The following is a 19584-nucleotide window of genomic DNA, read 5'->3' as shown; positions in this document are numbered from 1 at the left end:
GCATCCAGCTGATGGAACAAGTGTGTTCCAGCTGGCAGCAACAGTCAGCTGCATCTCAGAGAGAGAAGCTGACAAGCTGTTTGAACGCTCTCACACACATTAAGGCACAGCTGCTGTCTGTGTTTTTGTTAAATTAAAGGCCTCACAATTAAAGGCCGATTCTGTGCTGATGCTTCCTTTGCATAAACACTCTCTCCTTGTTCTGTGCAATGAATCAGCTCTGTAATGGTTTTAAGTGTTGTCTTAATGATGAGTCGTTCAGTTTGGCCTGACTTCAAACAATCCAGTTCATGATGTCTCTCAGTAAAGCTAAAATATGGCTACTATTGCATGGATTGCATTATTAAGATGACATATGTTGAAGACAGAAGATCTCTTGTCAGTACAGCGGCGGTTATTAATGGAAACATGGCCGACACTTTGACCTGCAGCAGGCAGGTGTTAGTCTTAGTGAGGATATAGAGGGATTATAGCTGCAGCCTTTTTAATCTGAAGGATTTATTGCCCTTTGCTGCATTGTGCTTTTTTTTCTGCCATCCTTACAACCAGCCCCATCTTAGACACAAAGCACACACACACACACACATACACACACACACACACACACACACACACACACACACACACACACACACACACACACACACACACACACACACACACACACACACACACACACACATACACACGCACACAAACACACACGCGTAGACTGTTAATTTCTGCTGAGTCACATTAGGCAGGGAATGGTAGATACAAGGCTGTGCATGTATGTGTGTACTACATGTTGTAATCTATAGTTTCACAATTCAGTGCCTGCAGTACTAATACAGTATGTGAATATACACAGTGAGAACTACTTTGCCTAGATAAGGCTTGTGGAACTATACAACATGCTTCATAAGACAGGACAATAGACTAGTAGAATTTAGTGAAATGCCTGTAGCAACAATCTTGGTGAGTGGTGTTGTATTATTGTGTTTTGTATATTGTAGGTACAGTAAACATTTTTGCATTTTTGTACTTTTGTTTTTGTCTGCACTTGTTTTTTTGTGCCCCTGATTTGCAAGTCAGGTTTCCCATTTGGGATAATAAAATGACTTAACTGACCCTGAACAATATTTGGACCCAAACCCATTGCAGCAAGGACTCATCCCAGGAACATGGGGGGCCAGCTCCACCAGACGAGCCACCAGGGCACAGTGCAGTGCATCTATTGTGAATGTTCTATCAACGCCAGTGTTGGGGTCACTACTAAAAAAACAAAGTCTTACACATTAATCGTTACTTTTGTAAAAAAAACATTAATTCTGAGTTACTCTGCAACATTGCCTGAGATTACATAATATGAACTGCATTTAACAAGCCAAACGCATATAGCAAACTCTTAATTCTGACAACATGTTCTGCCCTCAAAGCAGCACAAGACTGCCCAGGCTGAAGAGGCTCTCCAGGGGTGCACTAGACATGATCAATCAATCAGACTTTTTTTGTAAAGCACATTTCATACAAGCAAAATCAAACACAAAGTGCTTCACACATGGACATGTTCAGGATCTCCATCTCTGACACCGACTTAAAATATTCAATGACTTCACACTGTAATGAGTGTAATCCATGGTTTAAAAAAAGTTTTATACAACTATACAATAGATATCATGATTAAATACATTTTCTGGAAATTCAATTGAGAAATGAGCATGGAAGTTCATTCCAGAGCTTGGAACACACAAAATAGTCTCAACTCTTCAGCAGTCATGTCATCAGCATATGGCTCAGGTGTGACCTAACTGCAAAATGTTGATCACATTATACAGCCCAGTCTCACCCACCAATCCACTCTGTCAATGTCACATTTTGCCTGCAGATTATGCAGGTTAGGTTAATTGGCAAATCTAAATTGCCTGTGGGTGTGAATGTGAGCATGAACGTCTGTTGCTATGTGTCAGCTGTGACGGACACGTGACTATGCCAGCCCCCTGCCATCATTTGGAAAATAATCAGGTATAGCTATTGAAAGGATTGATACTGAATATGTGAGGCATACATATTGGAATTGTTTGTGTACATTTGTCTATGTAAACTGTTTTGTCTCCAAATTGCTCAGCAACACCTATAAGGAAGTTAACCTACAGGCATTCTGTGATTTGCAGAAATTATGTTTCTTAATTTGAAAACTTATACATTTAATTTCTGCTTTTTCTCAGCTATTGTTTGCCCTGTAAACTCAGTTGTTGCTATAAGATATTAGTCAGGAAACATTCACTGGCAGGTGAGAGCTGGGTCAATCAGCAGACTATGAAGGTGTGGGTTACAACAACCAGAACGGTAGAGACCTTGTTTTATCTACAGTTGATAAATGACCATTCCAAAGAGGTCATGCTAAAACCCTACACAGATACCTCTTCACTTCACTAGCTTTCCAGATAATTTGTGCATTGGACTCTTTATGCCCCCATTACTGTTGTGGCAATGAAATGCTGAAGACCACAATTTCATTGAAAGTTTGCACAGACATTTTAACTGATAATGGGGGGAAATTGTCTCCTGTGATTGATGAAAATTATGTAAAGACTTTTAGAAAGGATAGCATTTATTTAAACTAAAGGTCAAGAACGCCTAGACATAAATGAGATATTACCTCAGTAATGGGGCCCGTTTACATACAATCCAGATTTTTTCGATATGGAAATCAATTACAGTGAGATCCAATCTGAAATTAACTCCACAGGCCACACCTTTTTCATTTTGGTAATTTCAGGCTTACATAAAAAACAAAGTAGTAACCTCCTATGTTTGATATTTATTTTCTTAAACCCCTTAAAATCAAGATCGAGAAGCGAGAGGTGCAGAGAGGGAAGAGTGAAGAGGAAAGAGTAACGCTGTGCCAGGAGTTTTATCACCTGGACATCGTACATCATCAAGTTGTATCAAGTTACAGTCAAGTGACCCATCACAATAAAAGTCCAGTTAAACACTTCAAATGAACTAGTTCATGTTTAAAGGTCTCCTTTGGACCCTACAAAGCAATGAGGGACAAAATCCACAGACCTTGTTTAGTGCGAAAATACATTACAAGGTTTATCTGAAAATAATATGAGGCTGAAGCCATCCAAATTCGTTAAATCAAGAGTGTATCTTCTTCTGTACCAAAAAGACTCAGTTTGTCAAATCAAGTGTATATCTTTAACAGTTATAAACTGCTGAAAGCCTTATATGAGCTTAAGGTAAATTTTGGAATACATTCTTGATCAGAAATAGAAACATGTTTAAGTGCTTATTTGGGCAACTGAATATTGTTTAAGGACAGACTTTAGAATTTCAAAATGTGAACCTATCCTCACAGGTTATAAATACCGACAGGTGAAATAAAACAAGATATGAGATGTAAGGTCACACGTTGTTTTTTGGTTTTCTGTCACACAAACGCACGCAAAAAAATAACAAGGGTTAGGAAAAAATATATAGGTACATTGCAGCCTATTAAAGGGAAAAAGGATTTGTGTGTGTGTGTGTGTGTGTGTGTGTGTGTGTGTGTGTGTGTGTGTGTGCGTGTTTAGGTGTGTGTATTTGTTAGTCTTGACAAGGGGGAGCCGAGAAATAGAAGAAGGAAATGAAGAAGACAAGCGAGAAACAAGGTTGACTAATATACAAAGGAGGGGAAAAAAGAGGGAGAGATAAGTAAATATGTCTTCCTGGTGGCACCTCCTAATGCCCCACGTCCATATATACTTAGGGCCCGAGCACTGACAAGTGCGAAGCCCTATTGTATCTGTAGGAATTATTATTATTATTATTATTATTATTATTATTATTATTTTCATCGCAAATGAATGCATTTTTGGAGGATTTTCAATGCTCGACAGCTCATGAAATGCGGTACACATGTCAGTCATGGTGAAAACTTCCGTATTCATGAGTCACGTGCGTGGAAAAATGGCTTGACAGCGCCCCTTATTGAGCAGCCCCAACGGCACGTTTCACCTAGTATGAAAAGTGGTACACATGTAGATCACGTCATGACGTACAAAAAATCCTGTTGGAGCCATATCCCGAACCCAACAGGAAGTCAGCCATTTAGAATTTCTAGGATATTTTCGGAGATTTGCACACGTTGTATTCGAACAAATTTATCTGATCACTTTCAAATTTAATCAGTGCAATCTAAAGACATTCATGATTAAAAGTTGTTAAATTTATGACGTCCAATTTCGACAGTTCGCCATGAAAAAGGAAGTTATCATAACGTCAGTTCAGTCAGATAACTCACGTTTGCAATGTTTACTAAAGAAGTATAGCATATTAAGATTTTGGCATCTAGGCTTCGACCTCATCAATACCTTAACCCCTGGCTGGAGCCTACAGGTGGATGCTGGGGTGGTGGTGGGGCTAACAGCGCAGCAGGCAGCAATAGCTTACAGAGTAGCAGCAATGTTATGCAAGGCAACAGCGGCATTGACAAAGTAGAGGGAGAGCTGGGAAATTTTACAGCTTAAATAGACCACCAGATTAAAAGGGTGCACTTGGTTAGTGATTATGGAATAAGACATGTCATGTGTATATAGCAGCACAGCTCGAGTTGACTGCCTGAACTAGCTCGCAGGCTTCGCTCCATTGTACATGGTCCAATCTCAACGAAAATTCACAAGAGTCCCGTCCTGAACACGTTTACATGACAATATTCAGATATAATAGCTCCACCTATTGGCAACAGGAAGTAAGCGCTGCATGGCGATTTTTATCGGATATATGTGTAATTTTCATGTTGTGGTCTGCACGTGTGATGACGTGCCTTGATGCGGCCGCAGCACACCCCGAGTTGCATGGAGTGTGAAGGCCCGTTCATCGCTGCTTGCAGCTTTAATTATTATTATCTTTTATTTTATTTTATTTTTTTCCCCATTTATTTCCTCCATCTGTCGATTATTTTGGCTTTCTTTCCAATTAACTATTCCCACCCTTTTTGTGGGAGGGGTACTGCTTAGAGTAACATATGCTCGTTCATCCTCACACATACTTTATTGACATGACTGAATTAGTTGTTTTTTTTATTCTGAAGCACAGGAAGATAGTAAATGGATTGTACTAGCAGCTCACATACACACAGCAACCAGATGTATCATATTTCCTATTGATTTGATCTTATCTATAAAATATACTTTGTAATGAACTGTCAGATTCTGCATCACTGGTAGTTATATGTTCATAAAGAAGACTCTTAATTTGTTGTTGTGCTAGCATGTAAGGGGAGGTGTAACAATAGGGCAGGTTTATATGGAAGGTGCCTCAAAGAGCTTGATTAGAAATCATGGTGCACAACTGTATTTACATGTCTCTCACTAGCTACACACTCAAGACAGCTACAAAAAAGCTACAGAAGCAAATGTTTTTTGTTTTTCAGTCCCTATTCTATCCCTGTCTTGAGTAACTAAATAAAAAAAGAGATTCATTTTTACATTTTGGTTAGCTTTGTGAAACAGACGCAATTTGGTTTTGGGCACAAACTACTTGGTTATGTCTTTGTAAGTTACCTTATGCACCTTAAGTACAAGATTGCATCATTTTTGATTTTAAATGGCAGAGATCATTGTCACGAGGTGGTGTCCAGCAAATGATGTGGGCTTCATAGATAACTGGAAGCCTTTTTGGGGAACACCTGGTCTGATTAGGAGAGACGGCATCCATCCCACTTTGGACAGAGCGGCTCTCTTATCTAGAAATATGGCGAAGTTTATCTCTAAAACCTGACAGTCCAGAGTTGGGACCAGGAAGCAGAGCTGCTGTCTTACACACTTCTCTGCGCTTTCTTTAGAACAGTCACCCACTCAAAACCCCATAGAGACTGTGTCTGTCCCCCGCCCACCTAAATTATGTATGTATGTAAAGAAATAAAAACAAGAGGAGTTCAACATAAAAATCTAATAAAAATTAAAACCAACTCCTCAGTAGCACAAAATAAGAGAATGAAATGTGGGCTGTTAAATATCAGGTCTCTGTCTTCAAAAGCTGTTTTAGTGAATGAATTAATATCAGATTATGATATTGATTTACTTTGTCTTACTGAGACCTGGTTTTCCCACGAGGAGTATGTTAGCCTAAATGAATCCACCCCCCTCACATTCCTCGAGGCACTGGCCGAGGAGGTGGAGTAGCAGCCATATATGATTCGAGCGTTTTAATGGACCCTAAACCTAAACTAAATTATAATTCATTTGAAAGCCTTGTTCTTAGTCTTTCTCACCCAAACTGGAAAACACTGCAGCCAGTTCTATTTGTTATAGTGTACCGCGCTCCTGGACCGTACTCTGATTTTATATCTGAATTCTCAGAGTTTTTATCAAGTTTAGTCCTTAAATCAGATAAAGAAATTATTGTAGGTGATTTTAATATTAATGTGGATGTTAACAATGACAGCCTTAGTAACGCATTTATATCATTAATAGACTCAATTGGCTTCTGTCAGAGTGTAAATAAACCAACTCATTGTTTTAATCACACTCTTGACCTTGTTTTATCATATGGCATTGATATTGAACAGTTTTCCCACATAATCCTTTCCTATCTGACCATTATTTAATAACTTTTGAATTCATACCATTAGATTATAAGCCATTAGGCAAAACTTCCTACAGCAGATGTCTATCTGACAGTGCTGTGGCTAAATTTAAGGAGGAGATTCCTTCAGTGTTTAATTCAATGCCATGTCTGAATTTAACAGAGTCCTATAACAACTTTAGTCCCTCTGAAATTGATAATCTTGTCGATAGTGCTGCAGGCTCACTACGATCAACATTAGACTCCTATAAAAAGGAAATTATTAAAACATAGGAGATTAGCACCGTGGTACAACCACCAAACCCGCCAGTTAAAACAAATAGCTAGGAAATCTGAAAGGAAATGGCTCTTCCAAATTATCATAATATCGCTCAATTTGGCAAGATAATCTTAAAACATATAGAAAGGCCCTCCGTAATGCCAGAGGAGCCTATTACTCAGCACTAATAGCAGAAAATAAGAATAACCCTAGGTTCCTCTTCAGCACTGTAGCCAGGCTGACAGAGAGCCACAGCTCTATTGAGCCACATATCCCCATAAACTTAAGTAGCAATGACTTCATGAGCTTCTTTTATAATAAAATTATTACTATTAGAGAGAAAATCAATCACCAACTGCCATCAGAAGTTATCAGTGGCTCTCCAAGTTCAGGGACTTTTGCTAATGTAAACTCAGATATATATTTAGACTGTTTTTCTGCTATCGATCTTCATCAGTTAACTTCAATCATTTCTTCATCAAAGCCATCAACCTGTCTATTAGACCCGATCCCAACTAGGCTGCCTAAAGAAGTTGTTCCCTTAATTGGCACTTCTTTACTGGATATGATTAATCTTTCTTTATTATCAGAATATGTACCACAGTCCTTTAAAGTAGCTGTAATTAAACCCCTTCTTAAAAAGCCCACTCTTGACCCAGGGGTTTTAATTCAATTCAATTCAATTCAATTTTATTTGTATAGCGCCAATTCATAACAGAAGTTATCTCAGGACACTTTTCAAATAGAGCAGGTCTAGACCGAACTCTTTAACATTAATTACAGAGACCCAACAGTACCACCATGAGCAAGCACTTGGCGACAAGGGCAAGGAAAAACTGCCTGTTAAAAGGCAGAAACCTAGGACAGATCCTCCAGCTCTAGGTGGGTGGTCGTCTGTCTCGACCAGTTGGGGTGAGAGAGAGAGAGAGAGAGAGAGAGAGAGAGAGAGAGAGAGAGAGAGAGAGGCAGAGAGAGAGAGAGCGAGAGACAGACAGACAGACAGGTGTACAGCAACAACAGTATTGGCAATGGCAGTCAAGCAGGACCATGGCAGGAGGCTCCACCAGGATCCATGAGAACCTGCGAGACGAGAAAGCACAAGAACTCCGGGGAAGAAGTGGAGTTAGTAACAGCCAACTATAGATCAATCTCTAACCTCCCCTTCCTCTCTAAGATTCTGGAGAAAGTAGTCGCCAAAGAGTTGTGTGACTTTCTACATAACAATAGTTTATTTGAGGATTTTCAGTCAGGATTTAGAGTTCATCATAGCACAGAGACAGCTCTGGCTAAAGTTAATAATGACCTTCTGATTGCTTCTGACAATGGACTTGTCTCTGTACTTGTATGATAAGATCTTAGTGCTGCATTTGACACCATTGACCATGATATTCTTTTACAGAGACTTGAGCATCAAATTGGCATTAAAGGAACCGCACTAAGCTGGTTTAAGTCATATTTATCAGATCGTTCGCAGTTTGTACATGTTAACGATGAATCCTCCATAAATACTAAAGTTAGTCATGGAGTTCCACAAGGTTCTGTACTTGGACCAATACTATTTACTTTATATATGCTCCCTTTAGGCAACATTATTAGGAATCACTCCATTATCTTTCACTGTTATGCAGATGATACGCAGTTATCGATCAAGCCCGATGAAATTAATCAATTATCTAAATTACAAACATGTCTTAAGGACATAAAATCTTGGATGAGCTGCAATTTTCTGATGTTAAACTCAGAAAAAAACGAAATTCTTGTACTTGGCCCCAAAAACCTTAGAGGCTCACTGTCTAAAGATATAGTTACTCTAGATGGCATTACCTTGGCCTCTAGCACCACTGTCAGGAATCTTGGAGTTATCTTTGATCAGGATTCGTCTTTTAACTCCCACATGAAGCAGACCTCTAGGACTGCCTTCTTTCATTTACGTAATATTACAAAAATTAGACACATACTATCACAGACAGATGCAGAAAAACTAATCCATGCATTTGTTACTTCAAGGCTGGATTACTGCAACTCTAATTTATTATCAGGTTGCCCCAATAAGTCCATTAAAACACTCCAATGAATTCAGAACGCTGCAGCACGAGTACTGACAGGAACTAGAAAAAGAGATCACATCTCTCCTGTACTAGCTTCTCTGCACTGGCTCCCTGTAAAATTTAGAATAGAATTTAAAATCCTCCTCCTCACCTATAAAGTTCTTCATGGTCAGGCCCCTTCATATCTTAAAGAGCTCATAGTACCCTATTACCCCTCTAGAACACTACGTTCTCTGAATGCTGGGCTACTTGTGGTTCCTATAGTCTCTAAAAGTAGAACAGGAGCCAGAGCCTTCAGTTACCAAGCTCCTCTCCTGTGGAACCAGCTTCCAGTTGTGGTTCGGGAGGCAGACACCCTCTCCACATTCAAGAGTAGGCTTAAGACATTCCTCTTTGATAAAGCTTATAGTTAGGGCTGGATCAGGTGAGTCCTGAACCATCCCTTAGTTATGCTGCTATAGACCTAGACTATAGGGGGATTTCCCACGGTGCACTGAGCTCTTCTCTTCCTCTCTCTTTCTGCACTCATTCATGTTCCATTAATGCATGTTACTAACTTCACTTCTTCCCCGGAGTTCTTGTGCTTCCTCGTCTCGCAGGTTCTTATGGATCCTGGTGGAGCCTCCTGCCGTGGTCCTACTAAATTGCCATTGCCAATACTGTTGTTGCTGTGCACCTGTCTGTCTGTCTCTCTCTCTGTCTCTCTCTCCCTCTCTTTCTCTCTCTCTCTCTCTCTGTCTCTCTCTCTCTCTCACCCCAACTGGTCGAGGCAGACGACCACCCACCTAGAGCCGAAGGATCTGTCCTAGGTTTCTGCCTTTCAACAGGCAGTTTTTCCTTGCCCTTGTCGCCAAGTGCTTGCTCATGGTGGTACTGTTGGGTCTCTGTAAATAATGTTTTAAAGAGTTCGGTGTAGACCTACTCTATTTGAAAAGTGTCCTGAGATAACTTCTGTTATGAATTGGCGCTATACAAATAAAATTTAAGTGAATTGAACATACTGATTGTACTTCCTAACATGTTGTAAATGCCCACAAATCCATTAAATATAAAACAATAGCACTTCGTAAAGGTACATTATATAAGACAGTAGGAGCAGCTCAGCATGTGCATTTCACAGTATATCAACAGAAGACCGATGTGCATTAACAAGGGCTGAGATGAAAGAAAACATGAGTTCTGAAAGGGAAAGAGAAGATAGTTAAGGGAGATAAACGAGAAAGTAACCATGGCAGCAGTATTGCTATTAAAGCTATCAACAGTAATCGGAGCATTCCAACCGATTATTGTCATTCACTGAAGATGAATATGTTGTCTGCTGTCCTCTGTTAGATTGTTCATCTTTTCTGCATAATGAATGGATGTTGTTTTCCTGAGTTGCATTCATCTCACTCTACTTTGACCCCCGAGAACCTTTTTTGTGTTTTAAAAGAAAGCAGAACATACTGTAGTGTTAAGGAGAAGAGGCATAATGAAAGAGAAAGACAAATGGAGGGGTAAGAATACAAGTGGAAGACACATCTCTGTACGCAAATACACATGTTGTTGTTGAGAGCTGCAATTTTGCCAGTCCTGTACTGTCTTTGAGCTACTGAGCTATTATATTCTGCACACTGCCATTAAAGTGCATTTTTTTCTAATATAAACTCACTGCTTAAAACATAAAAAGATAGGATATCTGTCTTTGCAGATATACTTTGCTTTCTTGAGGTCAGAAAGCCATCCACCCAAGAAGCATGAAGTGACTTGGTGTATAGGTTCATAGTGGGAGAAACTGTTAGAACTGAATGAACCATAAGGGGTAGGACCCAAATGCCTGACAGCAGACAGGATCGTCATACAAAAACAAAGGCAGAAAAGGAACAGAGGCTGAACTGGGGACCTCAGGCGGACGGCCTGGAGGTGGATGACCAGGGGTGAAGGTAGATGGGTGGAGCGGGTCTGGAAGACAACCAGGAGGCAGGGCCACAGAGCAACTCTGGACGAGGCCCTGGATGTTGACGCCATAGCCCTCCAACCCCATGCTACCAGTCTTCTGGAAGCCGGTGTTGGTTCTCATGCCACTCCACACAACCCTCATGTTGTTTTGCTGGAGTTTTTTCTCCAGCTTTCTCCTGTTATTGTCTTTGGCTCCTTAATTTTGATTTTCAGTACCCCCTGCACTCTCCTCACTTCAACATGGTTGCCATCTCTGAACACCCTCTTCTTGTCATTCAGGATGGCCTTAATGGCATTGGTGATCCAAAGTTTATTGTTAGCGTAACAGATGACAGTCCGAGCTGGGACATTGCAGTCCACACAGAAGTGTATATAGTCCGTGATGCACTCTGTGAGCCCATCAATGTCCTCCCTGTGTGGCTCACAGAGTGCAGGCCAGTCAGTCACTTCCAAGCAGCCTTGCAGTGCCTCATAAGCCTCCTCAGATCACCTCCTGACAGTCCTTGTGGTCACAGGCTTCCTCTTCACCAGAGGCACATAGCAGGGTTTAAGGTGAATCAGATTGTGATCTGACCTGCCCAGAGGGGGGTGTATGTTAGCATACATCAGGTCCAGGGTCCTCTCCTCTCTGGTAGGACAGCTCACATACTGTTTAAAAGTCGGCAGAACTCTATCCATGGTGACGTGATTAAAGTCTCCTGACATGATGATGAGGGCACTGGGGTGTTGAGTCTGTAGTTTGGAGATGGTGGTGTGTATGATGCTGCAGGCAGATGTTGGGTTTGCAGAGGGAGGGATGTACACGACGACGATGATGATGTGCGGGATCTCTCTCGGTAGATGATATGGACGGAGTCCAACGGCCAGCAGTTCAGCATCCGGGCCCCAGAGCTGTTCTTTAATGGTGATGTGACCGGGATTACACCTGTTGTTAATCCCGGTCCGCCCGCACAGTGTGAAAGCCATCGACGGAGACGTTCTGGTCCATAATGTCCCTGTGCAGCCATGTCTTAATGAAACACATCAGACTGCACTCCCGGTACTCCGTGTGACTCCTTGTTAGCACCGTTAGCTCGTCCATTTTGTTGCTAAGAGACTGCACATTTCCCATAACAAGAGAGGGGAGACAGGGCTTAAATCTTCTCCTCTCCATAAGCCCGTCCCGTCTCGACCCTCCTCTCTTCCCCCGACATTGCTTCCCTCCTCTGCATCCCGGGTGTGTTTTTCTCTGGAGTAAACAAAGGCAGCGTGTCCCGGTGGAAACTGCGGTCAAGCCAGCCGCAACTTCGATCTCCGTGGTCAAATCAGCCGCAAGTAAATTTCAACTGTGCGAGTATTCTCAGCATTACGATAAAGGCGGAGAAACAGCGTATTCACTTCCGGTTTTCAAAATAAAGGTATTATGAACATTAAGCTATAATTCGAACCTACATTTAAAATAAAATATATTGCATTAAAGTTTTTCATGCACCCATGATGAATAAAAAACACCTAATATCGAGTATCTTTACTGCGCCAGTGTGGAGAAATATCAAAATAAAAGCCCATATTTATGCCTCCAGAGATTGCATATTTGACCATATTTGAGGTACTGTAAAAACATATTCCTCAATATTCCCTGGCTAAGAATGGTATATTTGACTTCTGCACATCTAAGACTACAATTATACTTAATATCAAGCATTTTTACTGCAGCAATTTGTAGAAATTTCAAGAATAAAAGTCCATATTTGTACCTCAAAGTGGAAAATTTGACCATGTTTGAGCTACTGTAAAATAATATTGCTCAATATTTTCTGGCTAAGGATGGTTTATCTGACTTCTACACATGTAAGACTACACACACACTCAATATCATGCATTTTTACTGCAGCAATTTTGAGACATTTTAAGACAAAAGTCCATATTTGTACCTCCAAGTGACATATTTTCATATATTTGAGCTACTGTAAAATAATATTGCTCAATATTTCCTGGCTAAGGATGGTTTATTTGACTTCTGCACATCTAAGACTACAAGTATACTTAATATCAAGCATTTTTACAGCAGCAAGTAGGAGAAATCTAAAGACAAAAGTCTATATTTGTACCTCAAAGTGACATATTTGACCATATTTGAGCTACTGTAAAATAATATTGCTCAATATTTCCTCGCTAAGGGCGGTTTATTTGACTTCTGCACATCTAAGACTACAAGCATACCTAATACCAAGCATTTGTACTCAGACTACGCTAAAGATGGTATATTTGACTTCTGCACATCTAAGACTACAAGTATACTTAATATCAAGCATTTTTACTGCAGTAATTTGGAGAAATTAAAGAACAAAAGTCCCATATTTATACCTCCAGATTCTATATTTTCTTATATTTGAGCTACTGCAAAATAATATTGCTCAATATTTCCTGGCTAAAGATGGTATATTTGACTTCTGCACATCTAAGACTACAGGTATACTTAATATCAAGCATTTTTACTGTACCAATTTGGAGAAATTCAACAATAAAATTCTATATTAGTACCTCCAAGTGGCATATTTGACCGTATTTGAGCTACTGTAAAAACATATTGCTCAATATTTCCTGGCTATGGATGGTATATTTGACTTCTGCACATCTCAGACTACACACACACTCAATATCAAGCATTTCTACACTACCAATTTGGAGAAATTTAAGAACAAAAGTCCATATTTCTACCTCCAAGTGGCATATTTTCTTATATTTGAGATGCTGTAAGAACATGTTCTTCAATATTTCCTGGCTAATGGTGGTATATTTGAGTTCTGCACATCTAAGACTACAAGTATACTTAAAATCAAGCATTTTTACTGTACAAATGTGGAGATATTCAACAATAACATTCTTTATTAGTACCTCCAACTGGCATATTTGACCATATTTGAGCTACTGTAAAAACATATTGCTTAATATTTCCTGGATATGGATGGTATATCTGACTTCTGCACATTTAAGACTACACACACACTCAAAATCAAGCATTTTTACTGCAGCAATTTGGAGAAATTTAAGAACAAAAGTCCATATGTGAACCTCCAAGTGGCATATTTTTATATATTTGAGCTACTGTAAAAACATATTCCTCAATATTTCCTGGCTAAGAATGGTATATTTGACTTCTGCACATCTAAGACTACAATTATACTTAATATCAAGCATTTGTACTGCAGCAATTTGTAGAAATTTCAAGAATAAAAGTCCATATTTGTACCTCAAAGTGGAAAATTTGACCATGTTTGAGCTACTGTAAAATAATATTGCTCAATATTTTCTGGCTAAGGATGGTTTATCTGACTTCTACACATGTAAGACTACACACACACTCAATATCATGCATTTTTACTGCAGCAATTTTGAGACATTTTAAGACAAAAGTCCATATTTGTACCTCCAAGTGACATATTTTCACATATTTGAGCTACTGTAAAATAATATTGCTCAATATTTCCTGGCTAAGGGCGGTTTATTTGACTTCTGCACATCTAAGACTACAAGCATACCTAATACCAAGCATTTGTACTGCACAAATGTGAAGAAATTCAACAATAAAAGTCCCATATTTATACCTGCAGATTGCATATTTGACCATGTTTGAGCGACTGTAAAAACACTTTACTTAGTAAATGCTTTTTCATTATACTTCAAGAATGATGCAGTAATCATGACTAAATTTCAAACAAATGTTTAATAACATGTTATAAGAAAGTGATGATAAAGTCATCCAAAATTAAACACTAAACTCAAAATTCTACACAATCCTAATTTGTTTACTTTTCTCACAAAATTAAATTCCAGTCCACATTCTTGGTATTTTGCAGCTCTGCTGTGTCCATTTGCAGGCATTGTATGTGCAACCACCTGAAACAGCTGTCACACTGAATCTGTAAAAGGGGAAATAATTACCTTTAACTGCAAAACACCAAATTCAGAAATCATCCCTTAAGCAGGATTCAACCAAATTATCAAAGTTTTATTATTCCTTAAAATAAAATTATGCATTGCCATTGTCATGTGTTGCAGCCATGACCATAGGGATGCATTTCTCAATGTTCTCCTGTCTTTACCCTTCCCCTGTGTCTGTGTCAGTCTCTTCCTGTTTGTCTCTTTGATTGGTGTCTGTGGGTGTTTTTATACATGCTGACTTGCACTTGTTTGCCTCCTCTCTCCTCTTCACCTGGTCACCTGGCAATTGATTTCCCTTAGCCATCACAGAAGATATTCTAGTAATTGAGACGAGGACAGAGGATTCTTCTGGAGGAGCTTATAGTGAGAGAACACAAGTATGTCCAATGAGGAAATCTATTATCAAGAAGCATGACGTATGCTACATTGAAAGCCTTTCAATTATTCTTTATTCACACATGCTTACTGAGTGCATTGTACCTACTGCCTCTTCCTCATATTTGTCTCTCAAATACTTAGTGAGAGGGGACACAAGGACGACATGTGATTAAGGAAAGCAATAGGAAACAAGTCAGCTTATAGTCTCAAATATGTAAAAGTCAAATATACCATCCATAGCCAGGAAATATTGAGAAAAGTGTTTCTACAGTAGCTCAAATATAAGAAAATATGCCACTTGGAGGTATAAATAAGGACTTTTATTGTTGAATTTCTCCAAAGTGGTACAGTAAAAATGCTTGATATTAAACTTGTAGCCTTATATGTGTAGAAGTCAGATATACCATCCATAGCCAGGAAATATTGAGCAATATGTTTTTACAGTAGCTCAAATATGGTCAAATATGCCACTTGCAGGTATACATATGGGACATTTGTTCTTAAATTTCTCCAAATTGGTACAGTAAAAATGCTTGATATTAAGTATACTTGTAGTCTGAGATGTGTAGAAGACAAATATATCATCCATAGCCAGGAAATATTGAGCAATATATTTTTACAGTAGCTCAAATATGGTCAAATATGCCACTTGGAGGTACAAATATGGACTTTTGTTCTTAAATTTCTCCAAATTGCTGCAGTAAAAATGCTTGATATTGAGTGTGTGTGTGTGTGTGTGTAGTCTTAAATGTGCAGAAGCCAGATATACTATCCATAGCCAGGAAGTATTGAGCAATATGTTTTTACAGTAGCTCAAATATGGTCAAATATGCCACTTTGAGGTTCTAATGTAGAATGTTATTGTTGAATTGTTCCAAATTTGTACAGTAAAAATGCTTTATATTAAGTATACTTGTAGTCTTAGATGTGCAGAAGTCAAATAAACCACCCTTAGCCAGGAAATATTGAGCAATATTATTTTACAGTAGCTCAAATATGGTCAAATATGCCACTTGGAGGTACAAATATGGACATTTGTCTTTAAATTTCTCCAAATTGCTGCAGTAAAAATGCTTGATATTGAGTGTGTGTGTAGTCGTACTTAGCTACTTTTTTTTTTTTTTTTTTTTTTTTTTTTTTTTTTTTTTTTTTTTTTTTTTTTTTTTTTTTTTTTTTTTTTTTTTTTTTTTTTTTTTTTTTTTTTTTTTTTTTTTTTTTTTTTTTTTTTTTTTTTTTTTTTTTTCTTTTTTTTTTTTTTTTTTTTTTTTTTTTTTTTTTATTTTTTTTTTTTTTTTTTTTTTTTTTTTTTTTTTTTTTTTTTTTTTTTTTTTTTTTTTTTTTTTTTTTTTTTTTTTTTTTTTTTTTTTTTTTTTTTTTTTTTTTTTTTTTTTTTGTTAAAATATTATATTTCTCCCCATTATTTTTTTTTTTTTTTTTTTTTTTTTTTTTTTTTTTTTTTTTTTTTTTTTTTTTTTTTTTTTTTTAATTTTTTGTTTTTTTTTTTTTATTTTCTCCAAATTTGTGTTGTAAAAATGCTTGATATTGAGTGTGTCTGTAGTCTTAGATGTGCAGAAGTCAAATATACCATCCCTAGCCAGGAAATATTGAGCAATATTATTTTACAGTCGCTTAAACATTTGAAAATATGCCACTTGGAGGTATAAATAAGGACTTTTATTGTTGAATTTCTCCAAAGTTGTACAGTAAAAATGTTTTATATTAAGTATACTTGTAGTCTTAGATGTGCAGAAGTCAAATAAACCACCCTTAGCCAGGAAATATTGAGCAATATTATTTTACAGTAGCTGAAATATGGTCAAATATGCCACTTTGAGGTACAAATATCGACTTTTGTCTTTAAATTTCTCCAAACTGCTGCAGTAAAAATGCTTGATATTGAGTGTGTGTGTAGTCTTAGATGTGCAGAAGTCAAATATACCATCCCTAGCCAGGAAATATTGAGCAATATTATTTTACAGTCGCTTAAACATATTAAAATATGCCACTTAGAGGTATAAATAAGGACTTTTATTGTTGAATTTCTCCAAAGTGGTACAGTAAAAATGCTTGATATTAAACTTGTAGTCTTATATGTGTAGAAGTCAGATATACCATCCATAGCCAGGAAATATTGAGCAATATGTTTTTACAGTAGCTCAAATATGGTCAAATATGCCACGTGGAGGTATAAATATGGGACATTTGTTCTTAAAGTTCTCCAAATTGGTACAGTACAAGTGCTTGATATTAAGTATACTTGTAGTCTTAGATGTGTAGAAGTCAAATATATCATCCATAGCCAGGAAATATTGAGCAATATATTTTTACAGTAGCTCAAATATATGACAATATGCCACTTGGAGGTACAAATATGGACTTTTGTTCTTAGATTTCTCCAAATTGGTACAGTAAAAATGCTTTATGTTGAGTGTGACTGTAGTTTTAGATGTGTAGAAGTCAAATATACCATCCCTAGCCAGGAAATATTGAACAATATTATTTTACAGTAGCTTAAATATATGAAAATATGCCACTTGGAGGTAAAAATAAGGACTTTTATTGTTGGATTTCTCCAAAGTGGTACAGTAAAAATACTTGATATTAAACATACTTGTAGTCTTATATGTGTAGAAGTCAGATATACCATCCATAGCCAGGAAATATTGAGCAATATGTTTTTACAGTAGCTCAAATATGGTCAAATATGCCAATTGGAGGTATAAATATGGGACTTTTGTTCTTGAATTTCTCCACATTGCTGCAATAAAAGTGCTTGATATTAAGTATACTTGTAGTCTTAGATGTGTAGAAGTCAAATATACCATCCATAGCCAGGAAATATTGAGCAATATTATTTTACAGTAGCTCAAATATGGTCAAATATGCCACTTGGAGGTACAAATATGGACTTCTGTCTGTAAATTTCTCCAAATTGGTGCAGTAAAAATGCTTGCTATTAAGTATACTTGTAGTCTTAGATGTGCAGAAGTCAAATATACCATTTTACGCCAGGAAATATTAAGCAATATTATTTTACAGTAGCTTAAATATAAGAAAATATGCCACTTGGATGTACAAACATGGACTTATTTTCTTAAATTTCTCCAAATTGGTACAGTAAAAATGCTTGATATTGAGAGTGTGTGCAGTCTTAGATGTGCAGAAGTCAAATATACCATCCATAGCCAGGAAATATTGAGCAATATTATTTTACAGTAGCTCAAATATATGAAAATATTTAACTTGGAGGTACAAATATGGACTTTTGTCTTGAAATTTCTCCGAATTGCTGCAGTAAAAATGCATGATATTGAGTGTGTGTGTAGTCTTACATGTGTAGAAGTCAGATAAACCATCCTTAGCCAGGAAATATTGAGCAATATTATTTTATAGTAGCTCAAATATGGTCAAATTTTCCACTTTGACGTACAAATATGGACTTTTATTCTTGAAATTTCTCCGAATTGCTGCAGTAAAAATGCTTGATATTAAGTATACTTGTAGTCTTAGATTTGCAGAAGTCAAACATCCCATCCTTAGCCAGGAAATATTGAGCAATATTATTTTACAGTAGCTTAAATATAAGAAAATATGCCACTTGGAGGTAGAAATGTGGACTTTTGTTCTTAAATTTCTCCAAATTGCTGCAGTACAAATGCTTGATATCAAGTATACTTGTAGTCTTAGATGTGTAGAAGTCAAATATATCATCCATAGTTAGGAAATATTGAGCAATATATTTTTACAGTACCTCAAATATGGTCAAATATGCAATCTCTGGAGGCATAAATACGGGACTTTTATTTTTAAATTTCTCCACACTGGCGCAGTAAAGATACTCGATATTAGGTGTTTTTTATTCATCATGGGCGCATGAAAAACTTTAATGCATCATATTTTATTTTAAATGTAGGTTCGACTCATAGCTTAATGTTCATAATACCTTTATTTTGAAAAAATATTTGAAATAATATTTTGAAAAGTGAATACGCGGTTTTTCCGCATTTACCGTAATACCGAGAATACTTGCACAGTCTAAATTTACGTGCGGCTGATTTGACCACGGAGATTGAAGTTACGGGTGGCTTGACTGCAGTCGGTGGAAGCGGAATTGATAAAAACAACACGAAAAAAAAACACAAAAACTCCCTAAAACAACCTCGTAAGAGAGGGCAGGACTTCCCAGAGTTACAGTGAAAAAATAAGAACGAACAAAAAGAGAATAAAAGTTAAGAAGTTAAAAAAGCGGATTCAAAGGCTGGAGAAACGTAACAGGCAGCAAGCAGCTTTCGCGCATGCGCACTCTAATTCTGTGGCCTTCATATAACCCCATGAATATTGAGCCAAATATGCCCTCAAAAGGATCCCTGGATGTGAAGGTGGCTCCGCACACAATTCATAGCAGTCTCTGGAAAATGTGTCTGGCAGGCTGACTCGGGACACACAGGTTAGCCTGCTTATAACAGGTCGGAAACTGGAGTG

The 19584-nt window shown here is 37.6% G+C and overlaps 1 protein-coding gene across 1 annotated transcript in view; it reads left to right on the top strand.

Moving 5' to 3' along the window:
- ntrk3a (neurotrophic tyrosine kinase, receptor, type 3a) overlaps window positions 1–19584 on the top strand; it is a 264646-nt gene that overhangs the window by 197551 nt on the left and 47511 nt on the right. The window lies entirely within an intron of this gene.

Source organism: Dicentrarchus labrax, unplaced genomic scaffold (genome assembly GCF_905237075.1).
Source record: "Dicentrarchus labrax unplaced genomic scaffold, dlabrax2021, whole genome shotgun sequence".
In the NCBI taxonomy this organism is placed as follows: domain Eukaryota; kingdom Metazoa; phylum Chordata; class Actinopteri; family Moronidae; genus Dicentrarchus; species Dicentrarchus labrax.
Note: the sequence above shows the minus strand (reverse complement) of the source record. Positions and strands in the feature narration are given on the sequence as shown.